The 22471-nt window shown below is 40.6% G+C and overlaps 1 pseudogene across 1 annotated transcript in view; it reads right to left on the reverse strand.

Annotated features, from left to right (window-relative positions):
• Positions 1-5145: 5145 nt before the first annotated feature.
• Positions 5146-22471, reverse strand: part of LOC147890102 (putative RNA-dependent RNA polymerase 1) — a 51130-nt pseudogene continuing 33804 nt past the window's right edge. Inside the window, exons 5-6 of the transcript XR_015542702.1 lie at positions 6397-6548; positions 5146-6201 (exon numbers count right to left, since the gene is read on the reverse strand). The product of XR_015542702.1 is annotated as a putative RNA-dependent RNA polymerase 1 (transcript). The remainder of the gene's footprint in view (positions 6202-6396; positions 6549-22471) is intronic.

A 22471-nucleotide genomic window follows, 5' to 3' on the forward strand; every position in this document is an offset into this window, starting at 1 on the left:
AGCAACATGTGAGCACAAGCACCCTCATCCTCCTCCAAATCAATTGCACTCATATGATCGACAATTCTCCCAAAAATATACAGCAAGAGACTATTGATTAACAAGAGATGTTAAGTGAATACTTGCCATACATAGAAACATTTGCCATGAAAAAAATCTTGAGCCATAAGAACCTAAAAATATTAGAACAACTCCCCCTTTTAATAATATTTCACCTTGAGCTGAGAAAGGAAACTTCCTTGAAAATGAGGCTTTCCAAGAGAATATATATTAAGGCTCAAATGGCATATAATAACATTTTCTCAAATAAGTCCTTTGAAATGAAAAAAAAGGACTATAAGGGGGCAATCAATTCTGTGCACCCCCAACCTGTTGCATGAGCAATAGGTTGGGGGTGCACCCAACCTATTGCACAAATCATCAAATTTTCTTGATTTATGCAATAGGTTGTGTGCACCCCCAACCTATTGCATGCACAATAGGTTGGCTATAGCCCCAATCTGTTGCATGTGCAATAGGTTGGAGGTGCACTCAACCTATTGCACAAATCAAGAAAATATGATAATTTATGCAACAGGTTGGGTGCACCCCGAACCGATTGCATGTGTAACAAGTTGGGAGTGCATATAAACTACTGCACAAATCAAGAAATTTTCTTTGTATGGACTCCCAACCTGTTGCACAAATCAAGATATTTTATTGCAATTTACTATTTATGTAGGATTTAGGATCTCCTAGGATATAGCAGCAAGGGTCTAGGGTCTAGGATCAAGGGCCCAAAGGTTTAGATTTTAGGACTAGGATTTGAGTCTAGGGTTTAAGTTCTAGTGTTTAGGGTCTATAACTAAGGATTTAGGTTTGGGAATGTTTTATTTGCTTATTTTGGTATAAAAGTTAAATGTTTCTAATGGTAAGTAATTACAAGTGTGAGATTTTTGGGACTTTTTTTAGAGTTTCTAATCTATTTTTTCAAAAAACTTTATTCACCCTTAGAGAGGGTATTGATGTGGTGATATACAAGAATAATGAAGTGATCACCTTTGGACGAATTTATAGTCTTGATCATATGAACATGTTTCATTTCCAACATTGTGGTGAGAGAAGATGCATAGTGATAATCACCAATGTGATCCATTCTAAAGTACACTTAAAATATCCACATGGAGACTCTGAAACATAAAAGCATATAAACTTTCACAAGCCATATAAAACTTTCGCTTATTAACAAAACTAACGTGAAAAAATCATCCCTGGATGCACCTTGTATATGGTGTGATTCTTTCTTGTAGGCACTAGCATTTTGGATTTTGCTTTATTTACATCATGGCATCCTCTTCCATGTCTGAAAAGGAGTTTTTTAGCATTAAAAAGTTTGATGGGTGATGGGACAAACTTTTCTCTATGGAAAGAATAGATAAGGGATATGCTTATTCAAAAGAAGCAGATTAAACCCTTGGAAGGGATTGTGGCTAAGGCTGTAGCTATGTTTGAGGATGATTGGAATGAGTTGGATGCATTAGCAAAGGCTACTGCTAGACTTCATCTTACAGAGTTAGTTTATTTCACATTAGTAAATGAGTAGACTACAAAAGATTTGTGGAAGAAATTATGTGCCACTTATGAGAAGGAAACTACCTCTAATAAATTTTACCTCATGAAGAGGTTGTTTGAGCTATAGATGAAGGAAGGGGTCTCCATTTCTTCTCACTTGAGCTATAGATGAAGGAAGGGATCTCCATTGCTTCTCACTTGAATGAATTCAATATTATTTTCAACCAACTTCAAGCTCAGAAGCTAAATTTTGATGCGAAGACTAAGGCAATATTCCTCTTGTGTTCATTGCCGTGCTCATGGGATACCTTTCATACAGCTATTAGTAACTTTGCAGCTGGTGGAGTACTAAAGTTTGATGATGTTGTGGGCAGCTTGTTGGCCAAGGAGATTAGATAGAAGTCTATGGATGGTAACAAGTAGGATGCAGCCTTAAATGTGCAAAGGGGCAGATCATAGTTCAGGGAGAAGTCCCAAGAAAGAGGAAAGTCTAGTAACAAATCCAGGGCACCGAACATTGAGTGTTACCATTGTGGCAAGAAGGGTCACATGAAAAAAGATTGCTGCTTACCACTTCAGATGATGCATATTCCCAGGATTGGATTTTGGATTCTGGTGCTTCATTCCATGTGACTCCCCATCAGGAATGGTTCTCCACTTATGACAGTGGAAAGACAGGTTGTGTGCATCTTGGAAATAACTATGCATGTAACATAGTGGGAGTAGGTGACATAAAGTTTTCTTTTGCAAATGGGTCCACTTTTGTTCTGAAAAATGTGAGACATATGCCTAAGATGACCAAGAGTCTCATTTTAGGGGGTCAGCTAGATGATGCTGGTTTTCAGACCACCTTTGGTTTTCATAGTACATGGACATAGATGTGTACTTGGTCTTGTGGCAGCAGAGGATATGGAGCTTGTTGCTTTCTTTTATGATTTATTCTACTACCTACTAGTATTAGAATGTTACATTTCTTGAAGACATTCTTCATTTTTTTTGAGGAAAAAGGGTGTACTTTTATATTAACTTCAAAAAGAGAATTTTTACATCAAGATTCTTGCCCCTTAGTAGACCAAATAGGGGAGTCACGCATCATGGCATCCACCAATATCACACTGCTTCTTCTTTGAATCGGTGCGCCAGCCTATTTCCAAGCTCTTCTATATTGGGCGAGGCAAAATGGACAGATTATATCACCTTAGCTTGAGACCGTGGTGGAGCAGTACCAAAGATGTAGTCATATGAGCTGTGGTGGTGAGAGCAATCTTTAAAGATGAGGCTAAAGTAGATGCTGAAGGCCAGAAAACAATTCCATGGTGGATGGAGAAAAAAAGATTCTTTTGCTAGCTTCCCTTGAATTCCTTTTGCGCGTTTTGAGCCGCCAAGCGTTTGTGGAGCCCAAGTCTTTTGTAGGACATGATAGTTATGTTTCCCTTCTAGTGTGATTGGAGAAGAAACTAGTGTTCCAAGCCTAGAGCACATCGGCTTATAGGGTGGCAGGGTCTTTAAGACATGAAGAGGCACATCCTTCTGCAAGAAGGATGAAGGGGCTGACTTCAATTTCGCTTCCGAGAAATCTTCTAGGAATAGCAATGGTAGAAAAACCAAAACCAGGACAAATGGAATGACCGGATTCAAAAAAGGCCAGCTTTGGGGGGAGGAGTTGAGATGAGGGCTTGGCTCAAAGAGAGAAACCTGCAAACAAGGCTTAGGGGGTAGTTGTTTAGTGTCATCCATTGCTTGATTGGTTGACTCCTAGGGTTGTAGATCCGTCAGGGCCTCTGTGACTTTCTGCCACATTTTTGGCATTTGTTTGATGAGCGTTGCATCCTTTTGCAAACAATCATGAACCTTTTGGAATGGAGAGTCAACTCTTTCCATGTTCTCAATGCGAGCCTTAGGTCAACTGCCACGTTAGCAAGGAGAAACCAACGTAAAAAATTTCACCTTTTTAAACCTCTGAACCCAAATATTCCACAATACATTGCTTCTAAGAGATGTCCAGTCAACAATGACTTCTTAAGGAATATCTCTAAGAGTTTATAACATAATGGGAGGGGAAGAAAGAGATATTCCTCCTCACAAGTCCCAGACTTGACTCGAGTATGCACAATTCATGAAAGTGTGAGGAATGTCCACAAGCGTTCTCTGACAATGGGAGCATTTCTCATCCCCTAGGCCAATCCATCTAACCCTATTTGATGTCCATACCGCTTTATGTAGGATGAGCCAAAGAAGACAAGACTACTTTTCTAGTATTTTTTTCTGCTAGACTCTATCGAATCTCTTAAGCCATGTCCATGGGCTATCTATCTCAAGCCACTTCCTGTTAAGTTCCACAATCAACTCCTATTTATCAGCAAAAACTAGTATTGGGAGCAAGGAGCTCTGCTCAGCCCCCTTGAATTTCCTCGGTGAAGGTTGAAGCCTACCTCCCATCCAAGCAAGCATGTCTTTGTCCCACAAATCTCTTCATGCCTGAATTAGATTAAGATCGAACCTGTTAATCTTGTATTCTCTTTGCAAGATAATATCATCTGTCCATCTATGTCTATTCCTATCCCAAATATCCTACCAAACTTGTCGTCCTTTTTTATTTAATCTTACAGCATCCTCGATCCTGTGATCCTCAATTGGGAAGTCACTATGAATGATGGAAAACTAGATGGGGTCCTTACTGCAAGGGTACTCGTGTTACTCAAGATTCCTTTCCATCTTATAAATGGCCTCACGTTTTTCTAGTCTCTCCATATGCACTTCCAAATTTCAACCAAATTTCAGACCCTCTTGCCACATACGGTTCCTTAACAAAAATTGCCACCCCTTTTGGTAGAGTCTCCAATACTTACACCTAATTGGTCTGATCTTTTCTATATTACCTTTGATCAAAGTTCTCCAGAGAGAATTCGGATTGTTAATAGCCTTTATGACCCCATTGTGCCATGAATCAGGTAGAGGAGAGTTCAACATTTAGAAATCCCAAACCCCCCTTGCCATTGGGCATAGTGCAGAAATCCCATCTTACTTTGGCCAGTTTCCTCTGTCCCAACTCCCCCCCCCCCCTTGAGGAAAGTACAAAACGTCAAATTAATGTGTTACAACCTTTTTGCAAGGAAACCAACAAAAAATGAAGTAGATCACTGAGGGATACATAAAGTGGTTGAGCACAAACTTCCTTCTAGACAAAGAGGGTTGAAGTCCTTGCCATTTGGAAATCTTATCCCGAATCTTTTTAAATACCCAATCCCATCTGTTTTTGTTTGAACATTTGAAGCCCATAGGAATGACCAGGAGCACGAATACCTCACCTTCTTTGATCCATTGACACCCTTTATTCAATAAGACCTCTGGGGGTTCATTTTTTGTCTCACAATACCTGGTCTTCTTATAATTAATCTTAGGCCCTAAGGCAAGGTAGAAGATATCTAACCTTTGGAGCATCGCCTCAATTGACTGCGGATCATTTTGAGGGGTGAGGTTTGTATCATTTGCAAACCGTTGGCTAATGATCTTACAGCAAGAAACGTTTTTCTATTCCAAGCCTGGCCCAGCTGTACATGTCCCCTCAAACAACACTCTACATTCTTCTCTCAAACTTGCCACTGCGCCCCTTTCATAGCAACTACCGTACTCTGTTACAGGGTGGAAAATATCTGTATTGTAATCAAAGTGCTCAATTCTTGACGATGTTCCTCCTGAAATTGCTCTATATTTGGTGTGTCCCATCTTGCAGTAGCCTCATTCAAAACAATCTGGATGAATTCTACAATACACGACTTTCAGCCTGTTACCTCCATCCTTCCTCACTTTAAAAAGGTTTATCAGACGGTTCATATTCGGTTTGAATCTTCATTTGATTATTCACAGACCATTTTTAATCTTATTAATTTCCAAAAGCTTGTCATAAACTACCCAGGGGAAAGTTAACAGGTGTCCATGCTCAGAATCGTCCTCCAAACATAATCTGGATGGTATGTCACGTGGAACCATGCTGATGCTTTGCTAATTCTTTATAAAAATCTGTTGTTTGATCAAAACCATCTTCCTTTATGCTGTCTTGATTACCTTTCATCCAGCTTCTAGCTGATGCTTTCAAAGAGCTCACAGCTCTCTGAATCCTCTCTTTCACGTCACCTGGCCTCTTCTGGTACCACTTGGACACGCTTAAGATATTACCAGTAAACATCTCTGCCTCAGTTTTAACATCATACTGATACATTAAAGCAAGCAGCTTTCATCATAGCAACTTTTCAGTGCCTCTGCTTCTTCCAGATAATGCTCAAAGCCCCAAAATTGCAGATCATCATCATAACATTTCGCTGCCTCTCTTCTTGTAAAAGAGGAGATTCTTGTATCATCACTTTTCTGTACAACTGATCTATACAGCTTTCCAAGTACCCCTTCGGATATATATGTAAGCTTATCAGTTTTTTCCATAAAGTCAGGGTATTGAGCGGGTCGCAGGTCTGCAGGTAAAATGGCAGCCACTCCAGTTTTGGGAAAATCAACAGCGATGGAGCATAACTTTGCAAGTTCCAGACACTGATTACGGGCTTTTTCAGGCTCACTATCCGCAAGCACAACATGTGCATTGGATATTACACCTAGACTGTCGTTAAGCATATAGTCCCCAAAATATTCTTCAATTTCCTGTGCACAAATCCCATCCCGTTAGTAAAAAGGAAACAAAGAAATATTGGAAACTAGCCTAGCTAACTGCCGTGCCTTTATACAAAAAAGGCATTCTTTTCCAGATTAGAAAGAAATGCGACTTTATTCAGTGTACATAACAGAACAAATGAACGTAAGCTACCCAAACTAGACTGCATTCATTCCAATATACACCTGAGTCGTTACTGGATGAGCCTGCACTTTTTGTGGAGGCGGTTGGTAATCCATTGGTGGATCTACTTCAAGGAGAAATTAAATCCTCATCCCAGCTTACAAAATAGAGGTCTCCATCAAGATCACTACCTGAACAATCACTTGGATGAGGCCTGAAATGATTGCACAGTTTAATCACGGCTTGTTATCGCCCTTATACACATAATCTATTTCTTCTTTTGGTATGCTCATGTGAGGGGGGGGGCCGTGTGTGAGTGTCTCTCTCATGCCGATTGTCCCTTTTTTTGGGACTCTTTCTTGTAATATAAGCTTAAATGGATTTCACCCCAAAAAAAAAGTATGTATGTATGTGTGTGACACGTGTGTGTATTCTCACAAAAAAAGTGTGTGTTTGTGTGTGTGAGAGAGAGAGAGAGAGAGAGAGAGAGAGAGAGAGAGACTTATACAACAGTTTTGTTATTTAAAAGAAAAGCACCAAGGGACTAACCAATTAAACTGAACAAGGATTAATTGAACACATCAAGGAGCAGTAAGAATGGTGGACCCCATCCTAAGAAGTATCCCAAACAATCGTGGGAAGGAGAACATCCACATCCTTAAGATGAAGAGGGTACATCCCAAACATCAAGAGTCTGTTTAGTCTCTCGCAGTATATGAATTGCTGGAGCATCTGTCCCACTCACTGCATAGATGCAAATCACTACCGTCAAATCAATGATAGGATCTTCCTGCCGTCTTGGTCAATTTCTGCCTTGGTTGTAGGAAACATCTTAAAAACTTAGGAAACCCTGTTTCCTGATGTTTCAAAATCAAGACATTTCTGAAACACGGAAACATTTTGGAAACGCCTAATATACAAGTGCGCCAGACAAAAAGGCAACAAGGGCAAGTTATTGACATGAGATGATGGCGGGTCTTGCATCAATGAAGCTCTGCATTATGATGGTGACACATGTAACACATTCATCGTGGTGTGTGCATAACGAAGGCGGATGTGACACAAGACTCTCGCGAGGTAGACAATCTACCACTGACAATTGATCATTACTGCACTAATCATTTATTCTATTCCCTCCAAGGTCCTATTTCCATGCTACCTCAGGCGCATGACAGTGACAGGAGAGCCATCGGTGGCCAATTAAATCCTTGGAGCCACCGGTGGTCTTGTTTGAGCACCGAAGTCCTTGTCACTGTCACGCGCCTGGGTGCTCATGCACCTAGGTAGCATGGAAACAACTCCCAAGAATCCAATTGTTTGACCATTGATTGATTAGTGCTCTCCAATAATTGTATGTGATAAAAAATGTACGTTTCTTAGCCTATCCCCGCCATTTCCTATTAATTCAAACGCGTTTCAAAAATGTTTCTGAACCACCACGTTTCTTGCATGGGAACTTTTCGTGCAACTTTGATTTCTGCCAATGACTTGCCACATTGGACATAAAATGTTCCAAAAGGTGGTTTAGATACAATCTCCCATGCAGAACGATCTAGAGATGAAGGGAGATCGATGCCTGGGAGTTTGAGAATGTTAGCTAAAGAATATAGATAGAATTATCTATGGGGCATTATCTGTTAGGGACATTGAAAGTAGAAATAAGATTTTTTAGCCACATATTGTAATACTTGACCAACCACTACGCTCCAGATTTGGTACATAATCTAGAGAGCATGGCAGGACAGATTGGGCAATCGAGGAACACTCGTTTGATCAAGTACTCACAACAATCTTACTAATGCCCAGTGATTGGAAAATTAATTGAATGTAAGGTAAAGGAAGATATCTTTTTCGCTCAATCTTCTTTAGGAGAACAAAGCCTTTGTTGCACAAGACAAGAGGAAGGGCACATGAAAAGGCAAGCCCGATAGCAAGAATAGAAATGACAAAACTAATGATGAGAAGGACTTTTCATCTAGTGGAAACAAGGAAAAGAAGAAATGATTCTACTATGACTAGCCAAGGCATTTTGCAAAGGACCACCAAAAGAAGAACGCCAGTCAAAGGATAAGGAAGAATTCCAATCAAGATTTCAATGTGTGGTAGCAAAAATGGGAGAACCTTTCTTGGTGACAACTCCAAGTGTTGGCAAGATTAGGTATGGAGATTTATGACATTGAGAGACCTAATGAGTCAAAGGGACTAGAGAAGTGTTTGCTATAGCAAGCAACCTCCATCTACTTTCGAGGAGCTAGTGTCCATACTTCCACAGGAAGAAGCTTGAGAGAAGAAGTTCGATAGATCCAGTAACAAGCCTTTGTTGTATGAGACAAGAAGAAGGGATTACAAAACTAATGATGAGGAGGACTCTTGATCTCATGGAAGCAAGAAAAAGAAGGGATGCCTCTACTGTGACTAGCCAAGGCATTTTGCAAAGGACTGCCAAAAGAAGAAAGCTAGTCAAAGGACAAGGAGGAGTAAAATCAAGATGCTAATGTGTGGTATTAGAAACGGGAGAGCTTTTTTGGGTGACAACTCCAAGTGTTGCCGAGATTAGGTATGGAGATTTATGACATTGAGAGATAGTCTAATGAGTCAAAGGGACTAGAGAAGTGTCGGTTATACCAAGCAACTTCCATCTTTGTTTTCTAACATTCTTGGCCATGTAATTCCCCTTTTTCTTTCCTTACAGCTATGTCCATCCGCCTTTGTAGATAGTGTCCTCAAGATCTTAGTCTTCTCTAGTGGAAAAGGAAGCACCTTCAGACTATGTATCCTAATTGGTACAAAAGGATTGGATTTACATCCTAAAAAATGTTGAGTTACATAAGCACATTAATACACTAATAAAAAAATTAACCCTTAAACCCCACACATCCTATAAAAGCAACACCACTTGCCCTTTATTTCTCTCCCCTCACTTTTGCAAGCCAATTCCATCTCTTAGTTTCGTCAAGCCTCCATATTTTCCATCTACCTCCATTTTTAGTCCTCCACCTTCCATCCACCACCACAACCACAACTTTTTTCGGTCGAGCTCCTCCCCTACCTCCTCCACTTTCCTTCCACCCCCCCCAACCACCACTTTTTTTGTCAATGTCCCCCCTCCACCACTACTTTCAGTCATCCATTCCTTCCACGTCCACTCACCATCTCCACCTCCCATCATCTCCCTCCCCACCACCTCCACTTTTTCCTCCCATACTCTCCACCATCACTTTCCATCATCCATCCCCTCCACTTCCACTTTTTTATTAAAACTCCCCCCCGTCCATCTCCACCACTCAAGGTAATCCCCGTACTTGTCTGCCCCTCACCACCTCCTTCCTCTCTCTACACCCTCTTCCTTACTCCACCTTCGCTATCCCTCCACCTCTCTTCACCCTGCTACCTCTTTCCTCTCTCTACACTTCCACCATCTCCCTACCTCTCTCCACCCCATCACCCCCTTCCTCTCTCTACACCCACTTTCTCTCTCTACTCCCTCTTCCTCTCTCCACCTCCACCTCCACCACTAAAGGTAATCCCCCTACCTCTCTCCACCTCCACCATCCCCCCTCCTCTCTCCACCCCACCACCCCCTTCCTCTCTCTACACCCTCTTCCTTACCTCCATCATCCCCCTACCTCTCTCCACCCCACCACCCTCTTCCTCTCTCTATACCCTTTGTCGCCTCTTTCCTCTCTCTACAACTCTACCACCCCTCTTTCACACCCCCCTTTCCTCTCCTCACCTCTCATCCATTCTCTTTCCCCCCCCTCCCATGTTGCCTCTTTCCATACTCACTCTACACCCCCTCTCTAATTTCTCTCTACACCCGCCCAACTCCCTTAACCCCCCCTCCTACCTCCTTAACTTCCCCCCTTCGAATCCGCCCTTAAGGTGGTGGTGATGGCCACACAAGCTTGCCCGGAGTGTGTGGTGACGGCCCATCAGCCATGCCATACCTGTCAAAAGGCTAACACTTGCCTAATTTCAATATCTTTCTTCTACCCTTGATGCTCTCCAAGAATTCAACCTCTCCCCATTGACAAGTAACATGGAGGATCGAAGGCCTAAAGAAGAAATAGTAAACGATGCTATGCATCCTGAAGATTTATTCGATCAATGATGCAACAACAACATCAACAAAAATAATGAAAGAAGGCACTTTGGTAAATTGGAAACACCAAAGTACAATGGACGAGGGGATCCTATTAGATTTCTTCAACTCTTCGATGCAGTGTGTTTTGTGCAAGAGGCGACCAATCAAATGAGACTAATCAAATTGAAGCAGCGTGTTGTGCAATCAAATGAAACTAATCAAATTGAAGCAACGTGTTATGCAAGAGGCAACCAATCAAATCGATGCATAGTGTTATGCAAGTGGCAACCAATCAAATGAAACTAAAGCTACTTGGTTTCCCATGGCTGTAACCGATGAGGCCTCGAAATGGTACCTAGACCTTCTCGTAGGAGAAAGAGCCACACTGTTATCTGAATAGTTCAGAAGGAGGTTCAAAACCGAAAGGCTACAAGATGACCCCACCCTCCAATTGGGAAATATTGAAATGAAAAAAAAAGAGAAGGTTCAAACATATTTGGGAAGAATGAAGGGGTTAATAGCCAAGTGTGTTCCCCGTTGTGACGACCAGTACCTCATTGCATGGTTCATCTTTGGGTTGAAAAAATCCATTTGCAAAGATATGAAAAAAGTCAGCAGTAGCTATGTGCATTTTAGTGACACTCATGAAGCTATGCAACTGACATCAAGGATGGCATGATCGACTACTTTGAAGACGACAGTGATGACTATAAATTAAGTCGTAGTGATGAGAAATCCTCCAAGAAGGGAACCACTTTCACAAAGGATCGCACCACCAAGGACCGAGCGAAAGACATGGCCTTAAGGGTGAAGGAAGAAATGATGCAAACCATAGAGAAAAAAATACGTGTCTCTCAGCCATCATAGTACCCAAGAAGAGAGAATGTATGGTGCCCACACTATATGGCCAACCTCATGGCCAATGTTCCTCATATCTCAATTGAATTTTCAATGGAAGATGCCATCAATGATTCCATCAATGAACTTCACCAATTGGATAATCCAAATCAAGCACCCACCCAAGAGTTGAATAAGGATATAGACAGGATTCACATGCCTAGTAATTTCCATAGTTGAATTTTGGAGGCAATACAAGACATGCAGTCAACAGGAGAATGGGATCTCTCCAAGATTTCCATGCACATTTGCCAAGTGCAAATCACTACAAAATTAAAAGAGAAATTAGAGCCACAACTTGCTTAGCATAGACTAAAATTGCTCAAAGAAAAGAATCTCATTGAGTATTTACAAGCTCCATCTTCCTTTGGAATGCATCCCACATTTGATGCAGTACCCTATCACTACCGATGGGATGCCAATCAGCATGATCCACATGAGGAAGATGCTCCTTGCAATTTGGCCCCTAATCAATAGATACTCCAAGGTCAAATAGACAAGACAAGAAACACTCATTAGAGCCTTGGACAAACATGCATCACAGATCTGAGGTAATTATGACAAAACAATCAAGGAGAGTTCCAAATACAATGAATATTTAGCAATAATCTTGGAGATGCCCCCCACCATTGATGACCATCTACCCATGCTTAGTTTCAACCCAAATCAACAAATAGATGCTCAAACAACCAGTAGCCTCTTCTAAGAGCTATATCTCTTCAAGGGTAGTATGTGTGTTCGTTTGAAGAAATGGTTGACACTGCTTCTTACAAATTGAGCAAACAATATATAGTATTCGTGGATTGCAAGGAAAATATTAAAAACAAGCCATATATTGTTAAGAAACCATCTCAACATCATTTGTTTGATATTGTGCATAGCACTAACACATAGAGTGCTATTAAGGAAAGGGTTAGATGCCCTAACCCTAACCCTAAAGGGTGTGTATATAGTCTACACTTTCAACTAAATCTAGTGTACAAATAGTCATTTGTGGTGTGCTCTCTAGCTATGCTCTCTCTCCTCATCTCCACTATTCACCTTTCCTCTCTTCATATTTTGTGATGGTATCAGAGGTCCCTTGCCTTTCGTTGAGGCATCATGATTATTGAGAGAGTGTGATTGATTGAGAGATTGAGAGCTCATGTTTCATTCCATTAATGAAAGAGTTTCCTTTCATTTGTATCCATTTCTTAGAGAAGACTTCTGTTCTTATGTTCTTTCCTTTGTGAGAGAGATTCATTGAGTTTGGGAGAGAAAGAGAGAGATAGATCTCTACCCTATTGTTCTACTTGTGGATTGAGAGAGGACTTAGAGATCCTACTCTCTCTCGGATCCTTGTTACAAGAGATGGGGAGAGCCTCATCTACTACGCCTATTCAAGCACAATAGGGCTCCTTGAACTCAGCCAACGGGCTACAACATCGACTTTTTTGCAATAACAAACCAGCACAAGGCTTTCGCAAGCTAAGGCAACTACTTCACATCCAAATGACACCAACAACCATCATCCACCTCCATCAAACTCTAGCAAGCCATCTAGTTGATTCACAAAGGCAACCCTACATCTACTACAACCACCTAATGGCCACGACATCGGCCAACTACAATGTCACTAGATCACATAAGTGGCTTCAAAGTGGATTGTGGCATGCCCAACAAAGTTCCACACAACCTGCCATACTTTGCTCCAATTACTTTGACGGCTAACTTCTCTAACAACAAAAATGACGCATAAGTAGCCGGGGCCGATGACCCACAAGCGGCACTAAGCGGCTACATGCATGTGCAGTCACCTCCAATGAGCCGATCGACTCATGGACTCTTAGCAACACTCCAACGAGGCATCTAGCAACAACTGCAAAGGCTCAACACACGATCATAGCAAACGACCCTGACCTTCTGCAAATGACCATCTTCCAATAGCCCTAGGCCACTCCACTAGCAGCTGACAGAATTGGCATAATGCTCATGGGCGCCTACAAATAACGCGACCACATGACCTGCAGCTTCACAATCGGGGGCTACAAAGTTCTATTTACGAAATCTTCTAGTTCAGAGTACATTAGATCATCCATAGTGGAGAGAACTCCAAAGCATTTGAGACAGACAGTGTTTTGCAGTTGATTTAGACATTGATTTCAAAAACACTTTGAGTATATTTCTTGCACCATATCTACGACTTGCAACCTCAATTTGGAGAAATCTGCTAAGATAGACACCTCTAATTACATTGTAAGCACATGAAAATATCGAATGGAGACCATTCTTGTACTTCAATACAAATAGGAGTATGTCGATGGGTCTACACCTAGACCATTGGACAATCCAACCATCAGTAGTTAGCTCCACTCGCATTGTTGTCACCAGTAGTAGGATCTATAGCTGCAGCACCAGTGTCCACACCTGTAGTAGATCCTACCATTGCCCGAGCACAGGAGAATGTAATAAGAAAGACGAATATGCATATCATTTAATCAAGTAGAATGTCCAAGATGTCATGCTAGGACAGCTCAACACAATTAAGACATCAAAAGAAGCATGGGATATGTTCACAACTCTTTACGACTTCCAAGATTCTCACATTGAGAAACCAAATCAGCCAGATTTTTTGCAATAGCAATGAAACCGATCATACTTACGTACTCAGGATCAAGGATTACAACAATCAACTTGTAGTAGTAGGAGAGACCATGAATCCCACAGAAATAGTTCAAGTCATCCTGAATGGACTAGGAGAGGGATATGAGAATCAAGTCTAGAGTATTGCCATTCAACGGCAAATTCCAACACTGGAAGAGATGCAGTCAGTGTTACTTGGTGAAGAACCCAGGACACAAGCCATTTATGCACGCAAAGGTCATTCCAAGGATCAAGCACTCATAACTTCAGATAGAATCAAAGATAGATCATTTCGGTGAACTTGTCATCATCAACAACAGTCATTAGCAAAGTCAGCATTAGCATTATCCTTGGCAACATCAACATCAGTAACCAAGAGGAAATCATTCCAACAGAGGAAGATTCCAAGGACGAGGGAATGCATCCACGAACGTATCAAACATTCAGTGCAATTATTGTCATAAGTTTGGATACTATGAAAGAGATTGCCGCAAGAAGTAGTACAACCAAGGCAGTCAATCTAGCAATAATTAAGGGAATTTTCGTGGAAGAGGAAATCATCGCGGTGAATATTCAAGTCACGGTCATTATGCCAATGAACCCGAGAACATTTTCTTGCAAGTGAGGATATGCTAAAGATTGAGATAGTGTATCTTGACATTGATTGCAATTCAAAAGGGAAATACAGTTATCAAGTCGATCAAGCATATCAGGATCCTTGGTACATCGACAGCGGTACATCATCTCATATGACAAAACATTAGGAATGGTTCACAGAGATGAAACCATTAGAAGGACAGAAGAACATTATCTACATTGCAGATAACACATCAAATCCAGTTCAAGAGAAAGGCATTGTCCCTATGAACAATTTCATTGGTACAAAAGGATTGGTGAAAGATGTACTCTATGTTCCGAAGCTCCGCAAGAACCTCTTGTCAGTTGGTCAAATTACAAAACACAACTATTGAGTCATCTTTGTTGGAGATGAATGCACAATGAGAGACAAATCCAAAGAATATCACCTAGTAAAAGCAGTCTCAAGAAAGGACGCTTGTTCAGAATGCTAGTGTCAGTACCAGATTTGCATGCCATGTCAGGTCAACTGCAACAACAAATGTCACTCTCTGCAATATGGCACAAGAGATATGGATATGTAAATTTCAAAAGCTTGATAGAACTCAAAAATCAGAATATGGCAATTGGAATTTCTAAGCTATAGTTTCTTGGAAAAGTTTGTAGCACCTCTCGAGCAAGAGGTATCTTGATTTAATTCACACATATGTATGGGGTTATGCCCATACCAGCAACATCAATGGTTCACTATACTACTTGACTTTCATCAATGACTACAGTAGATATTGTTGGGTCTACTTTCTGAAATAAAAATCTGAAGTTTTTTTCAGATGTCAAGAATTCAAAGCCATGGTAGAAAACCAGACAGGCAAAAGATCAATGAGATTTAAAGAATTCAAGAATTCAAGATCAAAGTTTTTTCCAGATTTCAAGAATTCAAAGCCATGGTAGAAAACCAGACATGCAAAAAGATCAAAGTCATGAGATCAGACAGAGGAGGTGAATACATGTCTTCAATATTCATGAATTTTTACAAAAGTATTGGCATTCGAAGATAATTAACTTGTGATGATACTCCTCAGCAGAATGTAAGAGCTGAAAGAAAGAATGGTACTTTAGCAAAGAGTGCTAGAGCCATGTTCAATGAAAAGCATCTTTCGAATTAGTATTGGGAAAAAGAAATTGCCACTACAAACTACTTACTTAATCAGCTTTCGACCGAACCGATTTAGGGTATGACACCTTTTGAATCATTCATTGGACAAAAGCCACGCATTGGGCATCTCCACATATTTGGTTGCATAGCATATGCCCACATACATGATGACCATCTCAGAAAATTGGATGCGAAGTCACGCAAATGCATCACAGTTGGCTACAGTGAAGAAAGTAAAGCATACAAACTGTATGATCCCATCAACCGCAAGGTCATTATCTCCAGAGATGTAATCTTTAATGAGGAATCAGAATGGAAAACATCAAATGCACATGAGATAGACACACCGATTACTCAATCATCTACAAAAGGTTGATGAAGAAGATAAAGACTTTTCGCAAGCACCTTGAGAAGAGCAACAACAACTCAAATGGTCTACTAGGGAAAGCAGACCATCAGCTAGATTAACGTATGCTCAGAAAGGAAAAGCAATTCAAGTTGAAACCACCAATTGTGCTCTTATGACTACCATCATGGCTACAGAAGAGCTAGTGTACTTCAAAGATGCAATTGACAAGCTAGAATGGCAAACTATTATGAATGAAGAAATGGAAGCCTTGTATAAGAATCATACTTGGGCATTATGCGACCTTCCACTAGGAAAGAAAGCCATAGCAAACAAATGGGTTTACAAAGTGAAGTACAATCCATATGGAAGCATTGAAAGATACAAAGCTAGACTAGTTGCAAAAGGATTTACATTGCAATATGGTCAGGAATATGATGAGACTTATGCTCTAATAGCAAGCATGGATTCCATACGGTTCAGGGTACCACTAGCGACACTCAACAGATGGAATATGTACCAGCTAGATGTCAAGAATACTTTTCTCAATGGTTATCTAGATGAGGAAGTCTACATGCAACAACCAGCAGGTTATGTTGAACCAGGGAAAGAGAATCAGGTTTGCCACCTTAAGAAAAGTCTATATGGCTTAAAGCAAGCATCCAGAAGGTACAACGAAATCGACAAATATTTTGCTAACTTGGGATACATGAAATCCAATGCAGATCATACTCTCTACTACAAAGTTCAAGGGAAAGACATTACTATTGCACTTCTATACGTAGATGATCTGATTGTTACCTGAAGCAATGATAGCCTCATCAAGAAGTTGAAACAAGACTTACCTGCAGAGTTCGACATGAAAGATCTTGAACTTATACACTATTGTCTTGGAATGGAGTTCTAGAGAGATTCAGACAACACCTTCATGAGTCAGCTAAAATATGTTGACAGACTCCTAAAGAAGGCAGATTACAAAGATTGCAACTACTTCCATGGAATAGAGTTTGAAACTTACTAAAGGTTCAGAAAAGCCTACCCTCAATGACACGTCTCAGGGGGTTCACTTCAAAAAAATCTAGTGTACCACATGCATTCAAAAGGAGGGGTATTTTAATTTAACTTTTTGAAAAATTTTAACAGGTTTACAATAATAGGAAATTCAACTCTAGGAAAAAATCACTTAGTTCATAAGTAAAGAGGGGTCTTTTTATTGGGGGGAAAATTTTAGTTGAGGGGTTTTTTAAATACCCCTTGAACCCACGTGATACATAGGGTTTCTAAGTAGTGCACCCCCCAAGTGACATGTACTATCGATAGTTCATCGGATCTCTTATATATCTGACTATCACACGGCCAGATATTTGTTATGCAGTAAGTTCACTTGCACAGTTTATGGCAAATCCAAAACAATCCCAGTGGAATGCAGCAAAAAGAGTCTTGAGATACTTCAGAGGTAACATGATAGTTTGGAATAGAATACAAAGGAAGTCAGCTAAGGTTGCATGGATATTGTGACAGTGACTATGCCAAAGATCATGAGACTAGGAGATCCACACAAAGATATACATTGTTTCTTGGTCAAGGTGCTATATCATGGTTGTCAAACAAGCAACCAACTGTTTCTTTGTCTTCAACTAAAGCAGAATATAGAGTACTCACTATAGGTGCCTTTGAGGCTATATGGCTCAAAAGACTATTATTAGAAACAGATTACTTTGATGAATCAAAGCAAAAAATAATATACTGAGATAATCAATTGGCTCAAGAATTGGCCAAGATCCAGCATATCACTCTAGGACAAAGCACATTGATGTCAGAGAGCACTTCATTAGAGAAAGAGTGTTACTTGGTGACATCACACTGCAGCATTGTGATAGCAAGAAAATGTTTTATCAAACCACTTGGCAAAGAGCTTTTTGAGAAGCACCGACAAGGTCTTGGTTTGACTCAGAAGAAGGACATTCCCATTAAAGGGATGTGATGGAATGTAATGGTCAATCCTTCTTCAATTCCTTAGAATTATCATCTTGAGGGAAGGCCTACTTCATGATGTTGATTTTGAGGGAAGGTGTTGAGAAACCATCTCAACGTCATGTGTTTGATATTGTCCATAGCACTAACACATAGAGTGCTATAAAGGGAAGGGTTAGATGCCCTAATCCTAACCCTAAAAGAGTTTGTATATATTCTACATTTTCAACTAAATCTAGTGTACAATTAGTCATACAATTAGTCATTTGTGGTGTGCTCTCTATATTTTTAAGATTTGTGGTCAGCATCTTGGAGATTTCCTCATCTCTCTACATTTTCTACATTTTCAACTAAATCTAGTGACAAAATCTCCTGATCTCCACTCTTCTCCTTTCCTCTCTTCATACGCCATCTTTACCATATTCATTGGGTAAAAACCACCACAACACAAGATCGTCTACAGACTCAACCATAACCCAATGATGGGTAATCGAATCGGTCCGAGGGAGTTGTTAACCCTGTGGCAACAAGGGGTAGAAGCGCAGTCTAAAGCAATGAAGATGAGATGATTGTATGCGTAGAGTAGCGGCAAAGCTCTACTTGTAATATCTTGAGCCTGAAAAGTGGTATGATGAATCTTAAGGATGACGATAATCATGATATAGAGAGAGAAAGAATAAAAGCCTATCTACTTTGTGGAGGGACTCAAAAGGTTCCCCCACTCTGTAAAGGGACTCACAAGGTTCCCCCACTTTGTGAGAGGACTTACGAGGTTCCCCCGCTTTGTGGGGGGACTCACGAGGTTCACCCACTTTGGGTAGAGACCCAAGAGGTCCCCCCAAAAAGTGGAGGGACTCTTGTCCAAGAGGTCCCACCCTGGAGGTACCTACCAATTGTGGAGAGACCAACATGAATAAATCTCTTTGAATGCAATGAAGCTCCCACTCTTTGGGGTTCGGTGTTCAAGCTCATTATTGTGTTCATGCGGTTAATCTCCATTGCATCCATGCTTCCTTACACTATCATGTTCTAGCATGTCTTTACCCTTGCACTCCCTACCCTTGTACTCCCTCCTCCTTCCTTCTCCCCCTCCCCCTTCCTCCTTTCCCCTCCCTCCTCCTTCCTCCTCCTCCTCCTCCTACCTCCTCCCTCCTTCCTTGTCCCTCCTCCTCAACCCTTTATCCCTTGAAGTAGCGAAGAAGACTAACTCTCCACTCCTCAAACTTGAACTCCTTCTAAACCATACAACCCTCTCTGAACCCTATAACTCCTAGTTAGATCTCTCAATATTATCCACCTTTTGAACCCTACAACCCCCTTCTCTCCATTCATCATTGTGATCTAGCCCTCTTTCTCACTCACGCGCACATGATCTGCTTTTCACGCTTTAGCCTACACCTTTCACCCAAATACAGCCTAAGGACCTATGCTATACTTATGAACACATGTGCTACAATGAGCAACAACACGTGACCAACACCCTTGGAACCTAGACATAGGATAGCTAATGACAATACAACCACTTCGTCCCATTTATGAAGACATGCCTCAAGTATATTTGACTTTGTATAAGCCATTATAGTAGCTTATTTCCTAGGCCTATAGCTTGCTATATTAGGCAGCTTTAACTTACCCTTTCCATGATATGAACACTGGACCTAGGTTCTATTATGTCCTTTCTTTTTTCTTCCCTAGAGGTCTACCTGTGAAAGTATGAACACCGTAACATAATTCTTCTTGGCCTGTATTGGCATGCGACTACTATGCCATCAATTATTGTAAAGCATCCTTTGAATTTTCGATCGGAACATTTAATGAGAGGGTTTTTGTGCCATAGACCGTGATGTCTACTATATCGTTTGAACTTCCAATACTATGGGGTTTACACGTGAAGTATCATCTTCTTTGTTTTTAGGTGGTTATTCCCTTCCATGGGTACAAATTCTTTTGGTTTCTTTTCTAGCGTTGGATTGGGTTTTTTTTGTTTAAACAACAAATCCCACTAAAATAGAAGTAAGTGAACTTTTTCCTATACTAGGGAAGTACCTACAATAGCATAAGCCTTCGCTCTAAAACCCGTGGCAATTTTTTTGGCCAATGCTTTGGCTTTGAGGCTTAAGAACAAGATGGATAAATGAATTTTACGGGAGCAAAAAGGTTTTATCAAGCTTAGACACCTTTTGGAAGCAATAATCAACTTGTGGGAGGGGTGTGCTCCAAACATGTAGTTTCATGCAAAGTTGAAAAAGTTTCTTGGGTCCAGCTTCCCAATTCAAGATAACACGTGTCATTTGTGGTACTTGCTTAGGACCAGCAGCTTGGGAGCTTTGTCCTACTATGAGAAGTTATAAGATGGCATATTGTCATGATTACCTTTCTCGTTCATGTTTGGATAACACAAGTGCCATTTACAAAACATGGGAAAGCAACAACAAAAGTGGAGCCAGAAGAATCCAAGACAAAAAAAAGAGACTAGCACCATGTCTGGAGACAAATCAAGACATGCTAAAATTTATTATGATAGACTATGACAAGGCCTATGACAGGTTAAGATGGGATTTTATAATAAAATCCTTTCAAGATTTGGGTTGAGGGGAGAAATTCACATCTTTTGTGGCATTGTTGCTCTATAATTCCTTGTCTAAATTTGTGTAAATGGTCTAAAATTTGTGTAAATGGGAAAATAACTGTGTCTTTTTATTGAAAAGAGCAATCAAGCAAGGCTCCCCTAGCTCCTCTACTCTTTGCAATAGCTGTAAATGAGTTGGGGTGAGGGATCCATAGACCAAGTTTGCAAGGATGCACTTAAAGGAATTGAGTTGCCCTCATAAAAGCACCTAGCAACTTAGCAATTTGCAAATGACACAAGCTTAACTATTAGAAACATTCCTCAAAACATAGAGAATGCTATGCTCTGCCTAGATATTTTCTGTCCGGCCTCAGTTCCAAAATAAACCATGCAAAGATAGGATATGCAGTATTGTCAGGGAATGACCAGGATCATCGGCTAAGACAAGTTGGATGCAAAAGAATTCAACATGGACAAATTTTAAGACTACTCCGAATATCCATGGGTTTCAAGGTAAGCATGAAGGAAACATGGGATTGGTTTTTGAACATGTTGAAAGGAAAACTTGACAAATGGAGAGGCTATCAGGCCAATCTTGTTGGAAGAAGAGTACTAAATCATTGTATTTATCCTATGTCCATTTTTATATGTCCTATTGGAGCCCCTCTAAAGTAGTGCTAGAAAAATTTATTTGGATATGCAGATCCTTTTCACTAGAAGGAGAATCTCTAAGATCAGGTGGTCATTTTGTACCAGGCCAAAAGAGAGGAAGGTTGGGAGTAGTAAACATCCAACAAGCATCCTTCAAACTTGCAGCCAGTTGGATTATAAACGCTATTGTACAGCCTGACATGGACTAAGCCAATTTATTGCTTAGAAACTTCAAATTTGTCAGACCCTTGAGGGCACCCAAGTGGGAAAATTATCCTATGTTGTCAACAATCTGCAACCCTGAACCTTGTTTGACTAAGGGAAGCCAATTGTGGAAGGCTCTATGGTTTGCCTTTGAGCAAATAAAAGGATAGCTTGTTTTCTCTGGAAAAGGGTCCTTTATGGGACTAGATTCCATTTGGGTATCTGTTTTATTTTAAAAGTCAAGCTATGAATGACCTAGACTTTTTAGGTCTTGGCATTTATTTAAAAAAGGCCTTCATACTTGGGAGCAACTTGGACAAAAAGGGCTCAAATGGAAATCTCCGCCTGAGATAAGGACAGAGTTCAAGCTATCAAATCAATATCAGACTCTAATGATGGGCAGACTGTAGTTGTGGAACAATGATCCCACTTGGAAAGGAGGTAGGGTCTTAATATATACCAGAGAGTTTAGTTGGGTTGGGAACCCTCCTTTTCTACCAATTCCAACACCCTCAACCGGTATAGAAGGAATAGTTATAACTTTAAATGGCAGATGGAATCTCTCTAATAATTTATTTAAATGGAAAAGCAGAACTTTTGCTGATCTGAGACAAAAAAATATTTGAAAAAATGTCTACCTTATTGTGGCTTATCCTAGCAAAGGAGATGGAATTTGCAAGAGATCCCTGATATCAAAGAACATGTCTTCCACCTCTTCATTGCATGCCCAGGTGCCAAAAAGGTCTGAAAATTTGTGCAGTTTCATGTAGGAGAACCCTTGAACTAGAAGTCTTTGCTCTGCTGGGGGATGCACTCAAGATACCTTACGCTTCATGGGCCCTGACCAGAGCTATATGGATTGCCAGGGATGCTTTGCAATTTAATGATGAGCCTATCGTTGTTGAACATCTCTTTGCACACTGGTTTTTCAACAATGCTCATCTTACTCAGAACTAATGTTTTACTTGTCTGCCTCAGGCTAAGCTGCAGCTTAACCAAGACATTCATAACTACAATGCTGAACTATCTCAGTTACAGGAGGAACCTAAAGAGCACCA

This window comes from Dipteris shenzhenensis, chromosome 19 (assembly GCF_047967505.1).
Source record: "Dipteris shenzhenensis isolate YYH24624 ecotype China chromosome 19, Dip_SZ_1.0, whole genome shotgun sequence".
Taxonomy (NCBI): Eukaryota; Viridiplantae; Streptophyta; class Polypodiopsida; order Gleicheniales; family Dipteridaceae; genus Dipteris; species Dipteris shenzhenensis.